At 32.0% G+C, this 11,337-nt stretch overlaps 1 non-coding gene across 1 annotated transcript; it reads left to right on the top strand.

Annotated features, from left to right (window-relative positions):
- Nucleotides 1–1,326: 1,326 nt before the first annotated feature.
- Nucleotides 1,327–1,399, top strand: TRNAA-UGC (transfer RNA alanine (anticodon UGC)). Its single transcript has one exon. It is a non-coding gene; the product is annotated as a tRNA-Ala (tRNA).
- Nucleotides 1,400–11,337: the final 9,938 nt, after the last annotated feature.

Here is an 11,337-nt window from a genome sequence, read left to right on the forward strand (position 1 = left end):
TTCACACTAGTGAAAATTGCCGTGCCTAAATGAGACTATGGTTTGTGATAGATATTGGGAGAAGTACCACAACAAAGGTTGAGTATTCCTTTGAAATGAGCTGTCTTGAGATATTGGGAGGACATATACTAATTATTTATCTTTAGCACAATGTGGGAGAGATCATAATAACATTTCAACCGTCCCATGCTTCCAATTTGCAGAGACTCCAACACCCCCGGCATTGGCGCTTCAAAATCTATGTCCATTTTAATGAAAAAATCTTGGGGGTACTTTTACTTTCTCAGGAATTTAAAATTATAAATGTACCTGTATGAGGGTACACTCGTAATCTTCTGGTAAGTGAAGGGTCGAACGAGAGCTTCAGGTGGATGCTTAAGGGGGAAGGTACCTGCAAAAGGCACTCCGACGCTTAAATCAGGACAAACGCAATTCTCGAGTGTAATAAATGAACAGTGACATACCTCGTTTCGTGTGACTTATTTATACTACCTGTCATGGGCCCTGAGTGTGGTGGGCCTCTTCTGACATTTACCAAATTAGGTAATACGGTGCTAATCGACTAATTATGCCTTAATTGCGCGTTTTCTCTTGTTAATCATGATCATCGTACTAACTGCTCTGACTCTGTCGGCCCTTGGCCGAGCCGACAGGAAAAGGTCGAGACGACCCCTCGTTCTCTACCTCTGGCCGAGCCGATAGGGAAAGGTTGAGCCTCTAGCCGAGCCGATATGAAAAGAGTTGGGTTGTCTATCCTTTTCGGCTTTCTGCCGAGCCGAATACATGTCAACTGTGTCAATATTTGATAAGACATGACGTGTCGGTCCACGTAACCCATACACGTGGCCGATAGGACCCTTCCGGTACAAGAAATATTAATGTTTTACATTTAGTTTATCATAAGAAGAAAAAAAAATATTCCAAGAAAACATGATTTTCTATAATAAAAAATTATACAAGTTTTTCATTAAATTGATATTATGAGATATGTAAAAATCTAACATTTTTAAGTTAAAAAATATATATTTCATTGCAGTAAACATATTTTTTTCACAAAAAATCATGATTTTCAGACATTAAAAATTTATTCTTCCATCAAACATTCCTTTAAACTTATCTTTTTAATTGTTAACATAGTTGTATAGCATAAAGAAGACAAACAAATTTCAACTCATGTCAGTAACAAAGTCAAAGATATGTAGTTAAGAGATGTCAGGATATTTTTTTTATCCAAAATTGCATTACACTAATTTCGTGGCTAATATATACGAGGATTAATGGTAAATTTAAATTTCAAAATTATATATTTTAGTAGATAAATATCGTGGGGATGTAGCTCAAATGGTAGAGCGCTCGCTTTGCATGCGAGAGGCACGGGGTTCGATCCCCCGCATCTCCAATTTTAATCGATTTTTAATTTTTTCGTATATACACGTATCTGAATCTGAGTGATGAGTGATTATTTGTGTGTTTGCTGTTGCTGATTTTGTTAAACAGAAGGCGTGGGCGGAGCTTGTGGCAATTTTGCAATCTGCTATTCATACGAGAAATGGAATACTGTAAATGCACTTCATAACTGCTACTTCTCATTTGACCAAGTGGTGGTACTTTTCTAACAACGACCACAAAATCTTTTGTTCAACAACGTCAATTGATTTACCTGTTTTCGGATCAAGAAAACAGTAGATCAATCAAAATCGATATTTGTTTCCATCTACCATTAATCACCTAGTAGACATCAATGACATAATGAAACATACCAATAACTAGACCATAGATTAATATCTTATTTTTATCGAGTAGTAACTTTTGTCATAGAAATTGTATTGTTTCCTTCTATAAATTCACATCGGGTTACTATGTTATTGAGATCAAGATCGTTATGGATGTAATCAACAAACTTCTTTGTCTTTTAAGTTCAAGATTTATAGAAAAGTTTATCATCTTGAATATAAATGAAGATGATCTCATTGAGATCAATCTCCAGATATGGGTTTGTTGAAATAGGTAGATCAAGATGTTATCAAATTCATCCAAGTGTAAAAAAGGTTAAAAGAACAAAAGAAACAATGAACATGCTTTGTAGTAGAGTTATTGGTGCTTTCATTTTTATCCAAAGAAAATTGTTATATCCAAAGAGTTATTGGTTCGAAGTTTTAAAATATTAATACTGTTTAATAAATTTATTATTAAATAATTATTTAATTTAATATTTTATAATTTAAAATAATTTTTAAGCATTTAAAATACGTTTAGGATTATCTTATCGGAGGATGTAAAATTTTTCTTATAAAAAATTTTCATACCTTCTGATTCCAATGTGTAAAAAAAAAAAAAAAAAAAAAAAAAAAAAAAACTCTAATAAGTAAGTTTTATTACTTTTATGTATGTTAATCATGTATATACCTCAAATACAAACGTTAAATTTAATTTGTATATTCAAACATAAAATATATATATATATATATATATATATATATATATATAATTTATTATAAAATTTAATTATATATATTAAACATGTTATACAAGTTAAAATTATAGTATATTATTTTTTTTTAGGGAAAAAATTATAGTATATTATTATTATATATATTTAACTATAGTTGTTTTTATCTTTTATTCGTATTTTTTAATTGTTTTGGATAATTTATTCTTTAATACTTTTGTTATTTTCATTTTTTATAAGTGTTAGATTAAAATAATATCTAAACCTAGATAAATATTTACATAAATATAAAGAATTTAATTTTGAAGACTAGGTAAATTAATTTGTTTATTTGTGTTCTTTTGAATGAATGTGAATTTTTCTACTAATAAAAAAATATATGATGTCAAGTTTTTAATGAATGTGTCAAATTATTAAAACTCATACTTAAAATGATATGTTTTCAATGTTTGAATTTTAATTATAAATTATCTATGAATGATGTGAGTGTGAGACTATATATCTAGATTTTTTTTTAATATTGTGATTAGATAATTTAAAAGTAAATTCTTTGCAACGATTTTTTAATTAATTTTTTTATTGACATATTGACTTTACATATAAACAGTAAGTATATAGGTATTTAGTGAGCATAGCGATGGAATTTGGATAAAAAAAATTGAGGTGTTAAATTAATATTTTATATATAAATTAATTTTTTATTAATTTAAAAAAATATTAGAATTTCTAGTTTTTTTACTCAACTTTTTTTTTATTTTATCACAATTAATAATATAATAATATATAAATATAATATTAATATATATATATATATAAGTATATATATAAAAAATTAGAAAAGTTTAGGAGAGCTCCCTCTTGTCATAGTCAAGGTTTGCCATTGATAAATATAGAGAAGGAGATTAAAATTGTTAAGTCGACATAAGAGTGGATGTCAAGCTAATTAAAACTATTAGATTTTTAAAGAAAAATTGACAAATGGACTAAATCTTAATTATGTTTTTAGTTTTTAAATTTAAGATATATATATGTATTTTTTTTTCTAAAGTTAAAACTTACATATTTTTAGTCCTTAAAATATTAAACAAAATATTATTTTGCTCTCTCAAATTTAAAATTTATTTTAAAATTTCTAATTTTAAAAATTATTATTTTAGTCATTAACATCATAACTAATAATTACAAAATATAACATACTAAAAATAAAAGCTTTTAATTTTAAAAAATAAAACAATATATTTTTAAAATTACATGATTACAACATATAACTTTTTAATTTAAGAGACTAAATATATATATATATATATAGAGAGAGAGAGAGAAAGAGAGGGAGGGAGGGAGAGGAGGGTTCAAATAACACGGGTGTAACTTTTATTAAGTATTACACTGCTTAATAACTTTATATTAAATGTGAATTTTATATATATCCAAAATTTGAGAAATTAAAATCATATTCAAATATTTATGTTATATTAGTGATTGAGACAATTCGTATCTCAATACAATTTATTTAAAAACAATATAAAATAAAATATATATATATATATATATAAATAATAGAAGTTATAATATTTAGATTAAGTGAGTTAATAATCTTAAACAAAAACTATTACAAAATAAAGTGATAGTTATCTATAACTAATAATAATTACTTTCGTTTCCATTTTTCTTTGACTTTTTTGTGTACTAAACTTCACAATAATTTAACTATTTTTTTTACAACTAAAATTTTGAAACACAACCCTTATAACTACTTAATGAAATATGTTATTTCATGTTTTTCTTTTAGTTGAAGGTTAAAATGAGAAATAAATTAAACACTCACTATCAGTGAGAGAGTACTCAATGAATTAGTGTAGTAATTAAGTACTTTACACTCATATATTGTAAAGATGATTTATGTGATTGAAAAATATTGTTTGATATTCATTGTGTTTGAAAATCAGTTGAATCAACAACAATACATTGCATTGAGTGAGATTTGTTTATAGTCTGAGATAAAACATTCAATGCGAGTAATTAATTATTAATATCAAATACACTTATAAGTGGTTTGTTGGAAATGAAAAAAATCAAAATTAAAAGAAGTTACCAATATTCACAAGTGGTAGTGGCTTGTGTTTAGGGTTTAGGGTTCTAATCATAATTTTAGATATAAAATAGACTATGTTAAGAGGAGAATATCTACCTTGTACGTTTATAATTCCCGACATAAATTAGTTATTACTTCGTGGTGGATGCTTTGTGCCAATTAAATTATTAAACTTTGATGTAAAATATATATTATTAGATAAAATAAATCTATCAAGATTTACTATTAAACTAAGAAAATTATTTCTTATATATATAATTAAATATAAATATATTCAAATATGATTAATATATCACACCAATTAATAAATACAACTTTTTAAACAGTAAATTCTACACAACTATGATATTCTTTGTGTGTGTTTTTTTTTTCCATGGATTTCATTAAAAATCCATACACATTCCTTCTAATTCATCTCTATTAAACGGTAACATTCCATATAATTCCATGTTTTTGCTTTTTTCTTTTCTCTAATTCGTGTCTGTAGCAACCTCGGTCGCGACGGGACGGCGAAAAATAAATTGAAAAAGAGGGAGTCGCCACCAATGTTATTTTTTACGGAAAAACATTGGAAAAACCATAAAATAGAAAATAGTCTGCGAAAACCAAATTTTGAGTTCGGGAGTCGATTACGTATGAGGAAGGTATTAGCACCTCACAACGTTCGTCCTAAGACGATTACCTTTAATTAATTAAACTAATTATTTATAATTTATAAAATATTTATCTCACTAAAATTATCAAATATGTTTTATTTAACTAATTTAAATTATGCATTGAAAAAAAAGGTTAAAATTATTATTGTTATATAAAAAGGAGGATAATATATTTTTTTATTTTTTTGGCTCGACAAGATTTAGTTCTTGCTCCTACGTATCTTCATGTGTACTGAAGAATCAGAGTCACGTAGTTCTTTGTAAAAAATATTTGTGTGTTGATATTTTTTAATTAAATTTTATTTTTGTTAAATATAAGATTCTTGAACTGTCTCAGCTCATTCATCTTAAAAATATAAAATTAACTAAGGTGTACACCAAAGTCAATTCAATAAAATTTTAATTATAATTATTGCTAGCGATGTTATGATGTTAAAAATTCTTAGTCGGGCATTTTTGTTTTTGGAGGAAAAATTTAAAGATAAGCTGTCACAACTTGTACTTTAAATTCAAAGGTTAAAAAGATGTCACATCTAATTAACCATTCCTCCAATAAAATTTTTAATACAATAATTTCATATATTTATATTAAATATTTTAAAACTATATTATGATATTTAATCAAATTTTGAATTTAAATAAGGACTAAAGATATTACTAATATAAAAATAATAAAATAAAAAAAAGAAAAAGAAATGAGTTTAATATACTCACAATTCTTCGCTACAGAAGTGGGTCTCCTTCTCTGGGTTCCCTCTGGTCCAAGGTGGAGATGTGTGTGGGAAGGGTATCCTTTGGGAAGGCCAAGGGGGGAGAGATGTGTGTGTTGGTGCCTTTGGGAAGGGGAAGGGCGCTATTTATAGACTTTCTGGAGGGATCGGTACGGCCCGTTCTGAATCCGGAACGGCCCGTTCCGGGGCTGCAATTTTACTCACAACGGCCAACTTCGGAACGGGCTGTTCCAATTTCGGAACGGCCCGTTCTGGACTAAAATTTTTAGGTATTTTGGTAGTTTGAGAACGGCCCGTTCTGGACTAAAAAATATAGGTCTTTTTGAAGGTTGGAACGGCCCGTTCCAGTTTGGGAACGGGCCGTTCCAATTTTTGGGAACAGCCCGTTTTGGGCAAGAAATATTAGGCTTTTTGGAAGGCTAGAACGGCCCGTTCCAGTTTTGGAACGGCCCGTTCCGGGCTAGAATTTATAGGTGTTTTTGGAAGGTTGGAACGGCCCGTTCTGAATTCAGAACGGCCCGTTCCGGGCTAGAAATTTTAGGGCTTTTTGAAAGGTTGGAACGGCCCGTTCCAGCTTTTGGAACGGCCCGTTCTGGGATATAAATTTTAAGGCTTTTTGGAAAGTTAGAACGGCCCGTTCCAGATTGGGAACGGCCCGTTCTGGGCTAGAAATTTTATAAAAAATAGTAAATTACCCTCCATAAAAGTATAAACAATGAGGTGTTACATTTGACTTACGTATTTTTGTCTTTTTTATTCTTTTTTGAATATACCTTTTTTCTATTTTTTTTTTAAACAAAAATTGACATTTCCCGGACGAAATTGGGTTACTACAGTTGCCCCTCTTTACTTAATTTTACTAGATAATATAAACAACTCTTGTTTCCATATTATCATAGTAAAATATAAGTAAAGAAAACACAAATTTCGTCCTTGAGCTTGTAACATTTAGGAACATGAGCACGAGGGACACGAAACATTAAAAAACATGAGCGCGAGAGCTCGAAACATTAAAAGACATGGGTGCGGGGGCTCAAAACATTAAAAAGGTGAGCGCGAGAGCTCAAAACATTGAAAAAAGTGAGCGCGAGGGCTCGAAAGATTGATAGAGTGAGCATGAAGGCGCGAAACATTAAACAACATGGGTGCGGGGGCTCAAAACATTAAAAAGGTGAGCGCGAGAGCTCAAAACATTAAAAAAGTGAGCGCGAGGGCTCGAAAGATTGATAGAGTGAGCATAGAGGCTTGAAAATTAAAAGAATGAGCACGAGACTCAAAAGATTGATAGAGTGAGCATAGAGGTTTGAAAATTAAAAGAGTGAGCACGGGGGCTCGAAAGATTGATATGTGAGCATAGAGGCTTGAAAATTAAAAGAGTGTGCATGGAAGCTTGAAAATTAATAGAGGCATGAAACATTAAAAGAGTGAGCACGGGGACTCGAAAGATTGATAGAGGCTTGAAAATTAAAAGAGTGAGCGCGGGGGCTCGAAAGATTGATAGAGGCTTGAAGATTAAAAGAGTGAGCACGAGGCTCGAAAGATTGATAGAGGCTTGAAAATTAAAAGAGTGAGCACAGGGGCTCAAAATTAAAAGAGTGAACATAGAGGCTTGAAAATTAAAAGAGTGGACATAGAGGCTTGAAAAGTAAAAGAGTGAGCATAGAGGCTTGAAAATTAATAGAGGCATGAAACATTAAAAGAGTGAGCACGGGGGCTCGAAAGATTGATAGAGGCTTGAAAATTAAAAGAGTGAGCGCGGCGGCTCGAAAGATTGATAGAGGCTTGAAAATTAAAAGAGTGAGCACATGGAGGCTTGAAAGATTGATAGAGGCTTGAAAATTAAAAGAGTGAGCACATGGACTCGAAAATTAAAAGAGTGGACATAGAGGCTTGAAAATTAAAAGAGTGGACATAGAGGCTTGAAAATTAAAAGAGTGAACATAGAGGCTTGAAAAGTAAAAGAGTGGTCATTGAGGCTTAAAAAATTAAAAGAGTGGACATAGAGGCTTGAAAATTAATAAAGGCATGAAACATTAAAAGAGTGAGCACATGGAGGCTTGAAAGATTTATAGAGGCTTGAAAATTAAAAGAGTGAGCACGGGGGCTCGAAAGATTGATAGAGGCTTGAAAATTAAAAGAGTGAGCGCGGCGGCTCGAAAGATTGATAGAGGCTTGAAAATTAAAAGAGTGGGCGCGGGGACCCGAAAGATTGATAGAGGCTTGAAAATTAAAACGTGGGCGCGGGGACCCGAAAGATTGATAGAGGCTTGAAAATTAAAAACATGGACGCGGGGACCCGAAAGATTGTTAGAGGCTTGAAAATTAAAACGTGGGCGCGGGGACCCGAAAGATTGATAGAGGCTTGAAAATTAAAAAAATGGGCGCGGGGACCCGAAAGATTGATTAAAAACATGGGCGCAGGAACCCGAAACATGAAAGAGTGAGCACGGGGGCTCGAATCATAAAAGAGTGAGCGTGGGGGCTCAAAACATGGGCGCGGGGACCCGAAACATTAAAGAGTGAGCACGGGGGCTCGAATCATAAAAACATGGGCGCGGGGACCCGAAACATTAAAGAGTGAGAATTTTGATGGAAACAATGTTGGTGCCAAGTAGTTAATAAACTTCAATGAATGTGCTATGCAAGTACATTACTTGATTACATGTGCATGATAAGTACCGAACTTTGGTACAAATGTTGTGGATGCTAAGCATGTATTGAACTTGAATGCATGAGTTAGTGATGGACCAAACTTTTGGTGATGCAAATGACAAATATGCATTGGGCTTGAATGAATGTGTTAAACAAAGTATTAGACATTAATGTGAACAATGTGGATGTTGGACAAGTATTGGATTTGAATGGGTGTACCAAACTATGATGTAATGAATGTCAAACATGTGCCAAACTCAAACGTAGATGATATAGATGTCAGACAAGTGCGAGACTTTATATGCAAGTGATGAATTTGAATGCATGTATTAGGAAAGTACCAAACTTTGATGCAAACAAAGTGGATGCCAAGTGATGATTGGACATGAACGAACACTTCAAACATATTAATACAAATGATGTAATGCTTGATTCGGTATTAGGATGCTTATGAGGTGTCATAGACAAATTTCATTTTGTTTTTTTTTCTTTTCAAAGAAAACCATAAAATGATTATTTTCTTTAGAGAAAGCAAATTCATGCAAAGCCCTTTTTGTGTCTCAATTATTCGCCCTTTTTTTTTATCCTCTTTTCAAATCCATGAAATCCTGTTCTTTTATTCTTTGAAAAATGATCTCACAATTTATCCTTTCCAGCTTATCTCACCTAGAATCAAATGAGACTCATTTGGCCTAACTTATCAATTAAGTGATTATCACCATCTTGTTATTCCCTTTGAAACATCATTTAATCAACATGCATAACAATGACACATGATTTTTTTGGAAGACTTTTCAAAAAGGATATTTGAACGTGACTTTATTTTGATATAGAGAAAATAGAGCAAACTACCCCAAGATATGACAAAAATTGAGAACCTGGTGGGAATAAGAGATTGAGCAATTGCCCCAGTTTGATGTCAAATTAATGGAGTGAAAGGTGGAAGAATGTAGACTAACTTGGACTTGAACAAGTGAGGCAAATGATTTACATCACCTTAGACTCGAGTGGATAGAATCAAACAGTGACACATATGGGAAGGATAAACTGTATTTAGAATGGCGGAATATGGATGATACAGGCATTGACTTGATTAAACTTGAGACACATGATTTATATGGTTGAAATGAAAATGTGATGATAGTTGAGAACTTGTCCCGGTATAAAAGGAGTACTTTGAGTTGCCCCAATTTATGAGGAAATAGGGAACAAAGTTGGATTAGACAATTATTCCAATTGAAAGTTAAGGTGATGAGATGGCAATGAGATGCTTTGCCCCAGTGTGAAGTGGTTGTCCCAATTTAGTCTTGAAAGGAAGGGGTAGAATAAGAGACAATGATGAATGTGATTGCTTTGTTTTTTGACTCAGGGAAACGACATTGATATATGAATTGATGGAGGAATCAGACATGAAACAAATGTCTCATTTAATTGGGTAGGGGGAATCAAAGGAAGGCATGAATTGTGATTTGTTCCCAATCTAATCTTTTGAATGATTCTCATAATTATTGAGCATAGTAATCAATGAACATTGATGAATAGAAGATTTTGCACTACATGTTTGTTTCTCTCCATGATGTAATGGATGTGCAAGTCTTATGAGCATTTGTATTTTTTTGTTTTTTTTTAGCAATCGTGTTAACGATGATAGATGAGTTCAATTGTTTTGTCTTAAAACTAAACTTAAAAAAAGAAGCAACCAATTTTTGATTTGTATGAACTTTATCAGATTGTAACACTGGTCGGTGAGATGGATATGAAAGAAAATATACAAAGGCCCAAATGTGTGTTTGGAGGTTATTCGAAACAAGGATCTTTGCTATAGTGTTGGCTTCAATGCTTTTTCAGTTTCTTTTCTTCGCCCCTCTTTTTTTTCACCCCAGCTTTTGCCTAGGTTTTTCTTTTGGAGTTTGCAGCCTACCAGGTTGCTCTAACTTTTGCCTAGGCCGCCTTTTTGAGGTTTTCAGCCTAGCGAGCTCTTGTTTCTTTTATTTATTTTCATTTTTTTTAGACCTTAACTTTTGCCTAGACTGCTCTTTTCGAGTTTTTAGCCTAGCAGGTTGCTCTAAATTTTGCCTAAGCTGCCTTTTCAGGTTTTCAGCATAGCGAGCTTTTTATTTTTGTTATTATTTTGCATAGAATTTATTGGCTGCATTAGAGTTTATTGGGTTCAATAGATCTTCCCGTCCACTTCCCTCTATGATCTTTTTGAGGTGGCAAGATATTCTTCAATACCAAATCTCTTTCTTGAAACTCTTGCAGGCAAACCTTTTTGGCAAAAGCTCTCTTGATCCTTTTTTGATATCATTGACCATGATACAAGACATTCAATCTCTTCTCTTCAATTAGGTTCAACTGATCATAGCGAGCCTAAACTCATTATGCTTCCTCAAGTTTGCTTTCGGCCAATACTCTCAGAGAAGGTATCTCGACCTCAATAGAAAGGACTGCTTCCATACCATAAACCAGAGAATACGGAGTTGCCCCAGTAGAGGTACGAACAAAAATGTGATATCCGTGCAGAGCAAAAAAGAGCATTTCATGCTAAATCCTGTAGGCAACCACCATCTTCTGAATAATCTTCTTTATATTCTTATTTGCCGCTTCTATTGCCCCATTCATCTTAGGACAATATGGTGAAGGATTGTGATGTTGAATTTTGATGAACTTAACCACCACATTACTTGTCACACTAGCATAAAAAGCTATCTTAACCAATAACATCAAGGATAAAACAATTCCTTCTTTATGCCTTTG

Source organism: Cajanus cajan, chromosome 5, assembly GCF_000230855.2.
Source record: "Cajanus cajan strain Asha chromosome 5, NIPB_CcT2T_4, whole genome shotgun sequence".
Classification (NCBI taxonomy): Eukaryota; Viridiplantae; Streptophyta; class Magnoliopsida; order Fabales; family Fabaceae; genus Cajanus; species Cajanus cajan.